The sequence below is a fragment of the Protopterus annectens genome, chromosome 2.part0 (assembly GCF_019279795.1).
Source record: "Protopterus annectens isolate FY-2018-M chromosome 2.part0, PAN1.0, whole genome shotgun sequence".
Lineage (NCBI taxonomy): Eukaryota > Metazoa > Chordata > Ceratodontiformes > Protopteridae > Protopterus > Protopterus annectens.
The window spans coordinates 1,833,955,946-1,833,969,182 of record NC_056728.1 but is presented as its reverse complement, the minus strand read 5'-3'; the positions used below and the strand labels follow the sequence as shown (position 1 = coordinate 1,833,969,182).

The window sequence follows — 13,237 nt, the reverse complement described above, 5'->3', positions numbered from 1 at the left end:
AGGAACCTGGGTGGGAATTCCCAGATATGCTCAGAATTAGTCCAAAATGACAAAAATACACTGATCCCACAGACATTGCCAACATCCTAGCTGACAGGTTCAGCGCAAACTTCCCCTCCCACCAAAGGGCAAATATCTATCCCAGCAGAGTGCTGCCCCTGACATCTCAGATGCTCAGGTGAGAGCTGCCCTCTCCAAAGCAAAAACACAGCATCAATGGGACCAGACGGTGTCCCAGGCTGGCCCTACATGAACTCAAGAAGAGCTAAACCCAAACATAAAACTACTGTTCAATCTCAGCCTTACTACAGGATATGTACCCAAAGAGTGGCGACAGCAACAGTGGTCCCTCTTCACAAAGGTGGTGCCTCAACGGACCCTGGAAACTATCGCCCATAAGCCTGACTAGCTTGGTCTGCAAAGCTATGGAAAGGATCATCATGGACCTCATAAATAAAGATATTGGGGACCTAAAGACACTGGATCCTACCCAGTTTGGCTTTGTTAAGGGCAGATCCTGCCTCTTAAACCTGGTTGACTTTTTTGAAACAGTCACCAAGGCCATTGTGAAGGAAGGTGGTCCACACAGCCTATCTGGACCTCGCAAAAGCCTTCGATACAATACCCCACTCAGGCATTATAGATAAGCTCACCAGCTTAAATATAAACCCCTATGTCACTAGATGGGTTGCAAACTGGCTCAAGGACAGAACCCACATGGTTAGAATTGCTGGAGCCATGTCAGACTCCAAACCAGTTACAAGTGGCGTCCCACAAGGCTCAGTCCTGGGACCTCTCTTGTTTGGTATATATTTTCGGAGGTACAGGCCAACACGGAAGGACTGTGGCTGACCAAGTTCAGATGACTGCAAACTGGGCGCCATAATCGACTCTTCAGCCGACACAAGCATCCTCCAAAAGGGCCTCATAGAAACAGACAACTGGTGCCAGAGCCATGGTCTCAAGCTAAATGCCAAAAGTGTATAGTCATCCCTTTGGCAAAACAAAGTGCCCACAAATTACCACATAGGTGGTAATCCATTAAGTACAGAAGAAGTCATTAGGGACCTGGGGACCCAAGTTGATAGCAATCTCTCATTTGACAACCACGTGGCCAAAGTGGTTAGAAAAACATTTTATATAGCCCACCTAATCATGAAGGGATTCACATCTAGATTAGGAGGTCATCGTGCCTCTTTACTCATCCCTCATCAGGCCCATAATCGAGTACAATGCCCTTTTGGGATGTACCTTACCAAACACCTGCAGCAACTGGAAAGACCCCAAAAGTACCTCACCAAGAGGATCAAAGGGCTCAAACAGATGCCATATGCTACCGGTTAAAGAAACTCCAGCTCTACTCAGTGGCATACCGCCTGCTCAGAGGTGACCTGTGCCTGACGTATAAGGCCATGTCCAACCCGAATTAAGGGACATGCTGCACCTCAAAAATCCAAATCCCATCGAGCACACGCTCGAGACTTGAACCTCAGCACTGAAATAAATAGGACATGCTGGAGGGACAGATTCATAACCCAGAGGCTCCCTTCACTATGGAATAAAATCCCAGTCCAGGTTAGGCAGAGTCCCTCATTGACTCTCTTCAAGAGGAATCTTGATGAGTGGATGGGAGATCATAGGTTTACCCCGGGTATCACTTCTGTGTCACTGTTAGACAGAGGCACAGTATACTAACCTCGAAAAAGGGCATAGCAAAATTAATTTAAAATGGGTGGCGAAAGCCAAACATACTCTGGCTAGGCTTATAAATGCCCTAGGGCAGATAGCCTAGTATGAACCTATGAACCTATGACAAAGACCGACCCGCGAGGTCCACGGACTCCACCGACACCACCCCAAAACCGGCTACACGTGGTCCGGTTCTCAGCGAGGCGCCTACGCAGCCCCTGACTACAGACGACACTTCTCTGGCGGTGTCTTCTGTAACCGAGACCGCAGGTGCCTCGGCCCATACCCTGACTACAGCTACTGAAGCCACTGTGAGTGTTGAACCTCTTAATGTGGACAGGTCCACTTCCACCCATGGTGTCTTCAGACCTTCATCTTCCTTTTCCATAAAGGCCTTTACTAAGTCCAAATCAGCCATGCATTCCAAGAGGCCTGTTGCACAGGGCCCATCTCCAGGTCCCATGCCTAAAAAGCAGATGCTCAAAATGGCTGAGGATTTAATTACTCTTATCAGGGGTTCCCAACCCCCTCCGGACAAGAGACCCAGAGTGGAGGAAGATTCTCCCTCTTCTGACCAGGGCTCCATTATTTCAGAACATTCTGATGAAGAGGAACACTCGTACTCCTTTTGAAGATTCTGATGCAGAGCAGTCCATTCCTTCTGTATCTCCCCAGAGGATTTTTCTTGGGAAACCTTGCATACCTTGAGGGAACACTTCCATTGGGAAGGCCAAGATTTTCATATTCCAAGAAAAGACTTGGGAATTTCTTTGCTACCTCAGCACAGACCTCTGGCGATACCTCCTGTCTTGGACATACTTGATGATGTTTACTCGGAGGCTTGCCTTAATCCGGATTCCTGCCTCCTGCCCCAGTCAAGCCTGATAGGTACTACAGAGTTCCTAACTCACACCAATTTCTTTACAAAAGCCATAATGCTGACCCTGAAACCATTTCTCAAGGCCCCAAGGGAATGAAGGCCTCTACTGCTAAGAATCCATTACCTTCCGAGAGAGTCTAGATCCTTAGAAAGGTGGGGAAAAGGTATATACCTCGGCCACCCTAGCCATGAGGGCCTTAAATTGTCAGTTCCATATGCTTAAATATCAGCAGTTTCTGTTATCACAATTAAAGAATAAAATGTCACAACATGAACAACCAGATTTGAAGGAGTTGCAGGATATGATGCATAGTGCAGAACAAGTGGGTAAACACACCTTACAATGTGGCTATGATGCTCTAGAGGCCTCAAGTAGAGCTGCTGCTACAGGATCAGTCATTTGTAGACATGCCTGGCTTAGGGAACAAACCTTGCCTGATCATGTTAAAACTAAACTACTAGATGCTCCTTTACAAAAGGATGTATTATTTGGTACTAATGCTGAGTAGATACTACGGAAAATGGAAGAAAAAGCTAAATCTATGCAAACTGTCAAAGCTTTTCTACAGGTACAACCACCACGTTTTAGCAGAAATTGGCCTTCAAAAAACTGGTCCTTTCCAGCCACGGACAAGCCCCAAAGAGGTAGATACAGGCGCACAAGGGGCAGAGGACAATCTCAAGGATCATATAGAGGCAGACAATGGCAATCTCAAGCACCAAGAGGTGGCGAAGACAGTGCACAACAATACAGGAAACAAACCCAATGACTTTCCCCTTTGCATGCCAAGCAAGGCTCAGGTGGCAGCACCCTTGGGAGGAAAGCTGGCATTATTTTCAAAAAATTGGCATATTGTCACAACAGACAAATAGATCCTGGACATTATAAACAGAGGCTACAGATTTCATTTTCACACTCTTCCAAAAATGAGAGGCATGCTGAACCTGCCACACAATCAAAGGGCAGAGGCTCAAATACAAATTTCAAAGCTCATGGACATGAAAGCTATTCAAGTGGTACCTACTCACGAACAAGGTCAAGGTTTTTATTCCAGACTATTCCTGGTACCAAGGAAGGGAACCGATTGGAGACCCATTTTGGACTTGTCCATCCTAAACACATTTCTACTGCACCAAAATTCAAGATGCTCACCTTACAGCAGCTTCTTCCCATGCTGGGCAAGGAGTCTTGGCTGGTAACATTGGACCTCAAGGAGGCATACCTGCATGTCCCAATCAGACAAAGCTGCAGAAGATACCTCAGATTTCTTGCAGGTTCAATCCACTATCAATTCTCTGCATTGCCCTTTGACTTATCTACTGCGCCCAGAGTATTCACAAAATGCCTGGCATCAGTAATTGCCTACTGCAGACTTCAAGGGATACAAATTTACCCTTATTTGGATGATTGCCTGATCCAAGCGGACAGCAAACACATACTTCTGGAACATCTGGCTTATGCAACACGGTTATTGAATTCTCTGGGATACACAGTCAACAAAGAGAAATCCAGGCTAACACCATCTCAGAAAATAATTTTCCTGGGTGCCAACTTGGACACAAACACCCAGATGGCCTATCTAGAAAAACAGGGGCAACTAACTCAGTACTTCAAAATACTAGCAAATTGTACCAGGCTAACTGCAAGGAAAATCCTGCAGGCTCTGGGCTTCATGGCATCTTGCATTCTTCTAATCCCATGTGTAAAGTTGCATATGAGGAAACTTCAATGGTACCTAAAAAACCTATGATCTCAACACAGCCACAGTTTGGAAACAATAATACCACTAATTCCATGTTTGCAAAAGGAATTTCTATGGTGGGCCCAAGCATGCCAAACAAACACAGGTCTACCATTCTGCAAGCCTCAAGCAAATCAAGTCATCACAACAGACGCCTCAGACTACGCCTGGGGGGCACACATGACAGACAGGTGCATTCAGGGCAAATGGTCCCAAAAGGAAAAGCACCTTCACATCAATCAAAAGGAAATGCTAGCAGTGATAAATGCAATTACAGCTTTCAAGGACCTCCTGCATCCAGGGCAATTATTGATAAGAACAGACAACACCACAGTAATGTGGTACATAAACAAACAAGGAGGAACACATTCATACCTGTGCAGGCTGGCCATGTCACTTTGGAACATGGCTCTGGAATGGCAAATCGAACTTCAAGCACAGTACCTGCCAGGTTTGGAAAACACGCTGGCAGACAATCTAAGCAGAAATATGACAGACCCACACGAATGGAAGTTGCATCCTCAAGTGTTTATAAAGATAATCCAAGCCTGGGGAAGGCCAGACATAGATCTCTTTGCCTCCCACAGGAATCATCAATTGACAAAATTCTGCTCAAGGACATTCCATCCAAAGGCCTGGAGAGTGGGCGCCTTTCTTTCAGTTGGGCAGCACAGTTACGCCTTCCCACCTTTGCCTCTTCTGCCCAAGGTGCTCTTGAAAGCAAGAGCAGACAGACCGAAGATGATACTGATTGCTCCAGACTGGCCAAGACAATTACACTGGTACCCACTCCTGAGGAGCCTAACACATTCTCCTCCCTGGACCCTACCTCTAATGCCTCTTCTACTGACGCAGCACAGCTACGAAACTCTTCACAGTCAGCTGAAAACACTCAATCTGGCTGCATGGAAAATTCCTTAACACCACAACAGACCCTACTCTCCAAGGAGGTGCAGGATGTCATTTTGGAGGCCAGAAGGCCATCTACTAGGAAAGGCTTACTCCGCAAAATGGAAACGGTTTTGCGCTTGGAATGAGAAAAAAGGCCAGGATCCTAGAAAACTGAATTTTCCTCAGATATTACAGTATCTAGCTGAGCTGTTGAACAGTGGACTTTCATTTTCCTCCATCAAAATCCATGCCTCAGCCATTTCTGCAGAATACAACACTGATCCACCCGTATTCTCTCACCCACTCTTAAGACAGTTCCTCAGAGGGGCTAAGAATATAAGACCTCCAAGGAAACAACCAATACCAGCCTGGGATCTTAATTACATTCTAGAAAAATTAACATTGCCTCCCTTTGAACCAGCTGCCTCAACAGATTTGCAATATTTGTCCTGGAAAACAGCTTTCCTTCTGGCCATTACCTCAGCTCGTAGGGTCTCGGAACTACAAGCCCTCATGGCTGTGCAGCCCTTTCTCATCTTCCATCAGGACAGGGTTTCCCGAACCAACCCGTCATTTATGCCTAAGGTAGTATCCAGGGTAGCTTTAAATCAGGCCATACACTTACCTACCTTTTACCCCAATCCTCAAAACAAAGGGGAAAGGCTGCTACATTCCTTAGACATCCATAGACAGCTACGTTACTATTTGGACAGAACAAAGCCTTTCAGGAAATCAGAACAACTCTTTGTGTCCTATGCTGTAGGAGCTCAAGGGAAGCCAATTTCCAAACAGACAATTTCAAAATGGATAGGCCACTGCATACGGTTTTGTTACTCCTTTCATGGTAAATCTATACCTGCAGGCATCAGATCCCACTCCACAAGGGCCACAGCTACCTCTGCAGCCTTCCTCAGAGGAGTCCCTACCAAAGATATTTTGGAGGTAGCCACTTGGAGTTGTGTGCATACCTTCACTAAACACTACCACCTACCTTTATACTCCAAAACTAGAGCAGGCTTTGCCACTGCTGTGTTGCAGGGCATTCTGGCTCCTCCCAGTTCCACCTAGTGCCTACCACCCTGTGCGTAGCTTTGGGATTCTACCCATCTGTTATGACTGCAGCTGTATGCACGATGAACATAGTACAGTTTTGTACCTACCATAAATGTAGATGTTCGAGTGCTAATAGAGCTGCAGTCCAGGTTTCCCCTCCCTCCTTCCCCTCTGGGTACAGACCTAGTGGCTAACTCCTCATCTTACAACTTGATTGGGTTATTCTTCTATGGTGTATTTGCTTGCAACTACTGGTTTTTGATTATATTGCAATGCATGATTATATATTGTATATATATATGTATATATATATATATATATATATATATATATATTGCCTTCCTTCTGGGGGCACCTGACATCTGGGGCAAGAAAGACTGAAGAAAATGGCGTCGGCTGTGTCTTATATACCCCTGTCGCACTGACGTCAGGAAAGAAAGCGACGACAACCGACGCCAGACCTAGACTTTGGAATTCGGCCGACCGAGGACCCGCCTGACGGCAGGAGAGCCCATCTGTTATGACTGCAGCTGTATTAGCACTCGAACATCTACATTTATGGTAGGTACAAAACTGTACTTTTTGGTGCATTCTAATGCAAGTGTATTCTCTTTGAAGAGGAGCCAGGAGTTCATGGTTTAGCTTCTTTGTTAGGGCTGCATAGTGAAATCCAAGCTGAGACCTTACTGTGTTCGTTCTGAATTTGATAGCTGTTGTGGTCTGCATCGTGCTGTTTATAGATCTACAGGAGTGTGAGGGTCTTGCAGTAGAGTTTGAGATGTCATTACTTTAAGACACCACATTCTCAAGGAGGTGTTAGTGCTGTCAGGCTTACATTGTCTGGTCCTGGAATTGTGGATTGTCTTCCTCACTCCATTCTTTAGGTGGTGCATCTGTTTCTTCAGTTGAACTTTGATTTGAGCAAGGATACTTTATTTGTGGGTTGAGGATCCTACCTAGGCACCCACATGGTGCAAGGGGTGAGATCACCCCCCCCCCCACACACACACACACACACACACAAAATGAAGCTGCACTGCAATCAGTTGGAGCTATGTCCAGTACTCCTGGCCTGAAGGACTTGACAGAACAGTTGCTTCTTGTGTTTCTTCTCATACACTTAGTCTCTGCCTGTCTGTTGTGCAGTACCTAAACTGATAAGGAGAGGGAACAAGGTTAATGCCCTCTGTATAGGGGAGCAGTGCTCACTTGACATTGTCCAATAGACCTCCCCGTCCCTGTTTAAGTACAACTTGGGCCAGTGGGTAGGTTGGTCTGGCTTCTGTGTATCTGATGGACACAAATTGCTGTCTGTATAAATCAAATTTGTGGGTCACATTTGGGTTGCATGGTGAGGCTTATAGGGGCCCTAGTGGTCATTAGCCTAGTATACACCTGTGAACCTGTAGGGGTATTGTTCGCATAACACTTTACATTTGAGGAAGATGAACAATCTGGTGGATGCTCTGAGACAAGTCTCCAGTCCTCTCATTGAGCTTGGCTACAGAGGCTGTACCTGGTCAGTGTTTTTCAGAAGTAGGGCATTCTGGAGATCAGCCTTTCTACCACTTTCAAGAATGCAGTACTCCCCCTTTTCAGCTTGGTGCAGTGGGACAAAGGAAAGGTAACAATGAATACTTTCTCCCTTGGTATGTGGGGTTCCTCGTAGCATTACTGCCTTTTACCGTGTTCCAAGCCTTATCACCAGAGTTCAGGTGATAAAGGACAGCACTTATTCTAGTCTTTCCATGGTAGCTAAGAAAGCTATAGTTTTAGACTGTAAGGTCCATAGATGTAAAGAAAACCCTGGCTCCAGGGCTTGGTTCTTACTTTACATACTTAATTCTGCCAGACTTGTCAGGATGGGTCTCAAAGGCAATTCCAGCTTGCTAGCATTGTGTTCAGCAGCCTTATCCCTCCAAGTGGAAAAGGTTCTCGGTTTGGGCTGAGTAGTACCAAGTGCCACCCTGTTGTCCAGTCTGCAGATAATTCTGACATGCCTCAAGACACTTGTCTTCATTTAGCCCATGCCATGGTGCATGTGTCATTTGATTGTATGTATCAAGTGACCATGTGAATGGTGAGATTTTTTCTCAAAAAAAAGTTGTCAAAGTAGATGCCCTTCTATATCACTGTTGCAGTATTCTTAACTATAGGGATTGTCTGCCAAGTATAGCCCAATTCCCGGCCAGTAAACCAAAGCCTTTAGGTCTTGAATGCACCATATCTCACACACGTGCTCCCCATACAGAACGTAGGGCATAAAGGTGACATATGGGGCGCAGATACCCAGAACTTCTTTGCCACCAGTCCAAATGCCATTGTCACTCATCGGTCTGAGCGTCCTTTTCTGTGCTGAATACCTAGCTATCCGATAAGTGCCCCATTGGGGTCTGCGTTCTTTTTATTATTGATCTTGTTTTCCTTTGATTAACTGGAGTTTGTGTCACCCAAGAAGAGAAAATGTCAGTGTGGTAGGCAGATTCCCCATAAGGATCATCACGAACCTGTTTTGTTTTTGTGCTTCCCACGACTATACCTCCTGTAGTATATGTAGGGATTTTTTGCCTAAGACTTTTAGATGCCAGTTGTCTTCCCTGGCTGTCTATCTAGAGAATCAGAGGCTTACGCAGTTAGCCCAGGTGGCATGGCAGAATCAAACTCGAGGTACTTCTGTTAGGCAAGAAGAAGGTTAAGAAGTCGCAGCCCGATTCTTTGGCACTCCAGCCTCCACCGTATGTCTGTCTAAAAGCCAATGATAACTCTGCAGACCGTCCGGTGTTGATTTGGATTCCACTGCCACAACCCTGTCAGAGGCTGTCATGAGTACTTCTTTTCACATCCACTGAGGCTTTTCAGGGGTCTGCTTCAGGCGTCAAGGAGAAACCGTGGTTGATTATTTTGGAGTGCCCCAGAGAGATTCAGCAGATTTTGGTCAGGGAAAAAAGGTTACTTGTACTTCTTAATGAATCCTGCCAGGGTTTAGAACCTTCAGTGTTTATTAGGACTGACATCCCTACCAAGAAAAAAAAACAGAAGACTAAATAAACCTTCAAATGGAATGGCAGGAGTTACCCAGGGCCTCTTTAATGCTTTAATGCCCCTGAAACCTCCCCAAGGGGTTTCTGTCCCTACTCCCCCTTGGACTTTACTCCTTCCAAAAAGCCTAGGGAACCTGATTCTTGGAATGAGTCTTATAAAAGGTCCCTGTGTTACTCTCCCTTTGGCTTATGGCTCTGATGAAGAGGAGTCCATTATCCCCTGAATCTCCTTTGGAGGAGTTGTCTTTTGGTGACATAGCCAGAGTGATGGAATATTTTAATTGTGATTTTTTTCTGGTGTCTGATATTTAAAAGAGGTATTATGAGGTGGTGTGGAGACACTTAAACCTTCTGCAGGATCTCTTGTGTTGGCTGCTCTTGTTGGACACCTTTTATAACTGCCTCTAAGACTCCTGATTCTCAGCTCCCTGCTCCAAAGAAAGCTGACAGGCTCTATAAAGTTCTGGAAGATTGTCATTTCCTGTGTCGTCCTGTTGACCCTGCAGTGTGTCGATCTCCTCTGACAAGCCTTCTAAGCTTTTGCCCTCTTCCAAGCTTCTTTCTTCAGATAAGGATAGTAGGACAATGGAGAGGATTAGAATGTCTGCAATACTACTACTTTGGCCTATAGGGCCATCAGTTACCAGACTCGCATGACAGATATACTCTGACCTTGATTGCCCATGCTTCTCAAGTTATTTCTGACCTCAGTGATCCTGAAGTGAAATGTTCTGCTTTATCTAGTTTGGTTTCTACTTCTCCGGTGTCTCTCCACCCTATCAAGTGCAGCTATGATGCTGCTAATTCCTCTTCCAGAGCTGCTGCCTTTGGGTCTGTCATGAGATGTTATTCTCAGCTTCTTCTGCAGTCTTTACCTGAAGACATTAAGACTTAAGTTGCTAGATGCTCCTTTGGATAATAAAAATCTCTTTGGGACGGCTGCTGCTGCTATGTTTAAGTCCCTTCAAGAAAAAGGTAAAGCATTGCAGGACCTTAAACATATTTTTGTGTTTCCCATCCCTAAGTCCAGAGGAACTGTCCTACTGAGTGCTTTTGTTCGCAGGCAGCCTCGTCAGGCCACTAAAGGCAAGAAGGGAGATAGGCAAGCACCTCCTGCAAAGTCTTTACAGGCTTCTGTGACTCAGAAGCCTTCTGTTTCTGACAAGCCTGCTTCTCTTTGACATCAAGTCTCATCTTCTTTGCAGGCTGGCTCTTCAGGTCTGGGATCAGCTATGAGTTGTCAGATAACCAGGCCTGTGCCAGGCCTGATTAATACCTGGTAACACTGGTACAACTATGTATCGTTAACAATTCTTTTTTGGTTAAGTGTCACATTAATCCTACTGTTTCATAAGCAAAACTTCCAGATGTAAAGCATGTCAGATGTCCTGTACTTTATGTGGCAATATGACTGTAAATTAATGTACTTTAATGTGTTGTATTGAAGTCTGTGTCTCTCTGTATTAAATCCTTTGGAGCTTTTCTCCCCGGGCCTCCGCTGAAAATGGACATGTATCCAGTCGGACTATCCCAGTCAACAAAAGTAAAATAAATAAAAATAAAATAAATAAAATAACTCTTCAAGCTGCATATATCCCTTCAGAGCACAGTCTAGTGGCAGAATCCTTGACCAGGTAAAAAACACAAGACTCATGACTGAATACTTCACAGAGATGTATTTCTGGACGTAGTCCATCGGTGGGGTATTTCTCAGTTAGATCTTTTTGCCTCCCCTCTGAATAGGCAGCTTCCTCTCTTCTGTTCCAGAGTGCCATGCCATCTGGCGTGGAATTCAGATGCCCTTTCTTTTTCTTGGATGGGGATGTTTCTGTATGTTTTCCTTCCCTTTTCTCAGATTCCTGCAGAATATTTAGTTGGGCTCACCAAACATCTTGCTATTGACTCCCTTTTGGCAAAGACAGCACTGGTTCCCCCTGTTAATGCATCTGGCCAGGGGTAGTCACCACAAGTTACCTCACTTGTTGAACCTCCTCACACAGGACAAGGGGTCACTTATCCATCCTCACTTGTCCACTCTTCAGCTGACACTGCGGGTGATAGTATTTTGATTCCTTTTAGGTACCTTTTTTCTGAGGATGTTCTCAGGGTTTTACAGGAGACAAGAAAACATGCAACCAGAAAGTCTTGTAAGTACAAATGGAAATGATTTTCTGTCTGGTGCCATGCTCATAACTAGGTCTCTCTTTCAGTGGAGGTCCTTCTGGTTCTCTCCTGTTTGTGTGAGTTGCTCCAATTTGGCTTGGCCTGTTCTTCTGTAAAGACCCATTTGTCAGCTATTTTTGCCTGTTTGCCCTTGAATCCTCTTCTGGCTTCTCATTTTGTGGCTAAACAGTTTCTTAAAGGCATCCTGCATCTTTGGTCCCCAAGGAAGCTTATTCCTCCTCCTTGGGACCTTAATTTTGTTTTGAAACAGTTGAGCCAGGCTCCTTTTGAGCCTGTAGTTTCAGCTTCTCTGCAGCATTGTACCTGGAAGACTGTCTTATTACTTGCTCTTTCTTCTGCTCAGAGGGTTTCTGAACTTCACACCCTTACCACATTCCTTTGTTTTTAGGGGACAGGGTGTCCCTTCGTACTAATCCTTCTTTTATGCCCAGGGTTGTTAATGAGTTGTCCTTGAATGAGATGGGTTCCTATCACGTAGTCAAACTTTTACAAGTTCGAACCACATATGGTCGAGACCATAAGTTCGAATTTGTAAAAGTTCGAGCTTTTGAATGGAAATCTCCATAAGCAGAGGTTTCCATTCTGTTCACTGTAGTGCGATCTCGGAATTGGTATATTTATAGTAGCTGGGGTGTGGGGGGGGTCCAGGGGGGCTTTCCCCCCTGCTTACAACAATTTATTTTATTGTCCTCCCCCCACCCCCTTTTTTTTTTCCATAGTCGAAGTTTTGTAACTTCAGACATAATGGTTCGACCATTAGATGTTCAAAGTTATGGAACTTCAACTATGTGATATAGACCCGAATGAGACAATACATTTCCCTTCTGATTTTCCTTCCCCTCAGTCTACTAGTGAGAGGGTCCTGCTGTCCTGCATACTTTGTATTTGCACAGACAGCTCAAGTATTATTTGGATAAAACTAAGGGCATTCATACGTCTGACCAGCTTTTTGTTTCTTTTCATCCCAGGACATTGGGTTTGGCTGCTTGTAAGCAAACGGTCTCCTCCTGGATATCTAAGGTAATTTCCTTTTGTTGTTATTTTCATGACAAGTGTCTGTTCTGTTAAAGCACATTACACATTGGCTCTGGTGCTTTATTCAAGGGTTTGGACAACAATTCCATTCTTGAAGCTGCTACTTGGTCTTCAGTACATACCTTTACTAAACATTATAAATTGGATATGGTTTCCAGGACCAGAGCAGGGTTTGCTAGACCCATGCTGCCATGGGTTTGTTGACAGATTTTCCTAACCTTCTACCTCCCAGTCCTTCTCTTGAGCTTTTGTACTCTGTGGTTAAGAAAACATTAACAGTGATACAAGAGGACATAGTACTGTTGTGTAAAATCTTACCATAGCAGTAGCTGTCCTGTTCACTTTTGCAGTTTTCAGACCCTCCCTCCGTCCTCCTTTTTTCTTTTTATTCTTTGATTTAGTTGCCCTCCTGGCCAAGGGTCTCTCCTTTTTCTTCTGCATTTTCCCTTTCTGGTTGTGCATGGTCTGTTTTGTCCTATGAAGACTGTTCTCTGCTGGAGCAATTCTGTTCTGGGTATCTGTGTCCGTATGTCTCCTTTATGCCCTACATCCTGCACATGGAGCATATATGTGATGTGTGGCACATTCGATATCTAAAGGTTTTTGTATACTGGCCTGACATTGGGCTATCCTTGGCAGGAAAGCCCAGTGGTTAAGAATACTGCCTCATTGAAGAGAAGGACATCTACTGTTATGGTAAGGTTTTACACAACTGTAATTTC

The 13,237-nt window shown here is 44.9% G+C and overlaps 1 protein-coding gene across 1 annotated transcript in view; it reads left to right on the top strand.

The window, feature by feature from the left end:
- Window positions 1-13,237, top strand: part of SPEN (spen family transcriptional repressor) — a 609,081-nt gene that overhangs the window by 341,056 nt on the left and 254,788 nt on the right. The window lies entirely within an intron of this gene.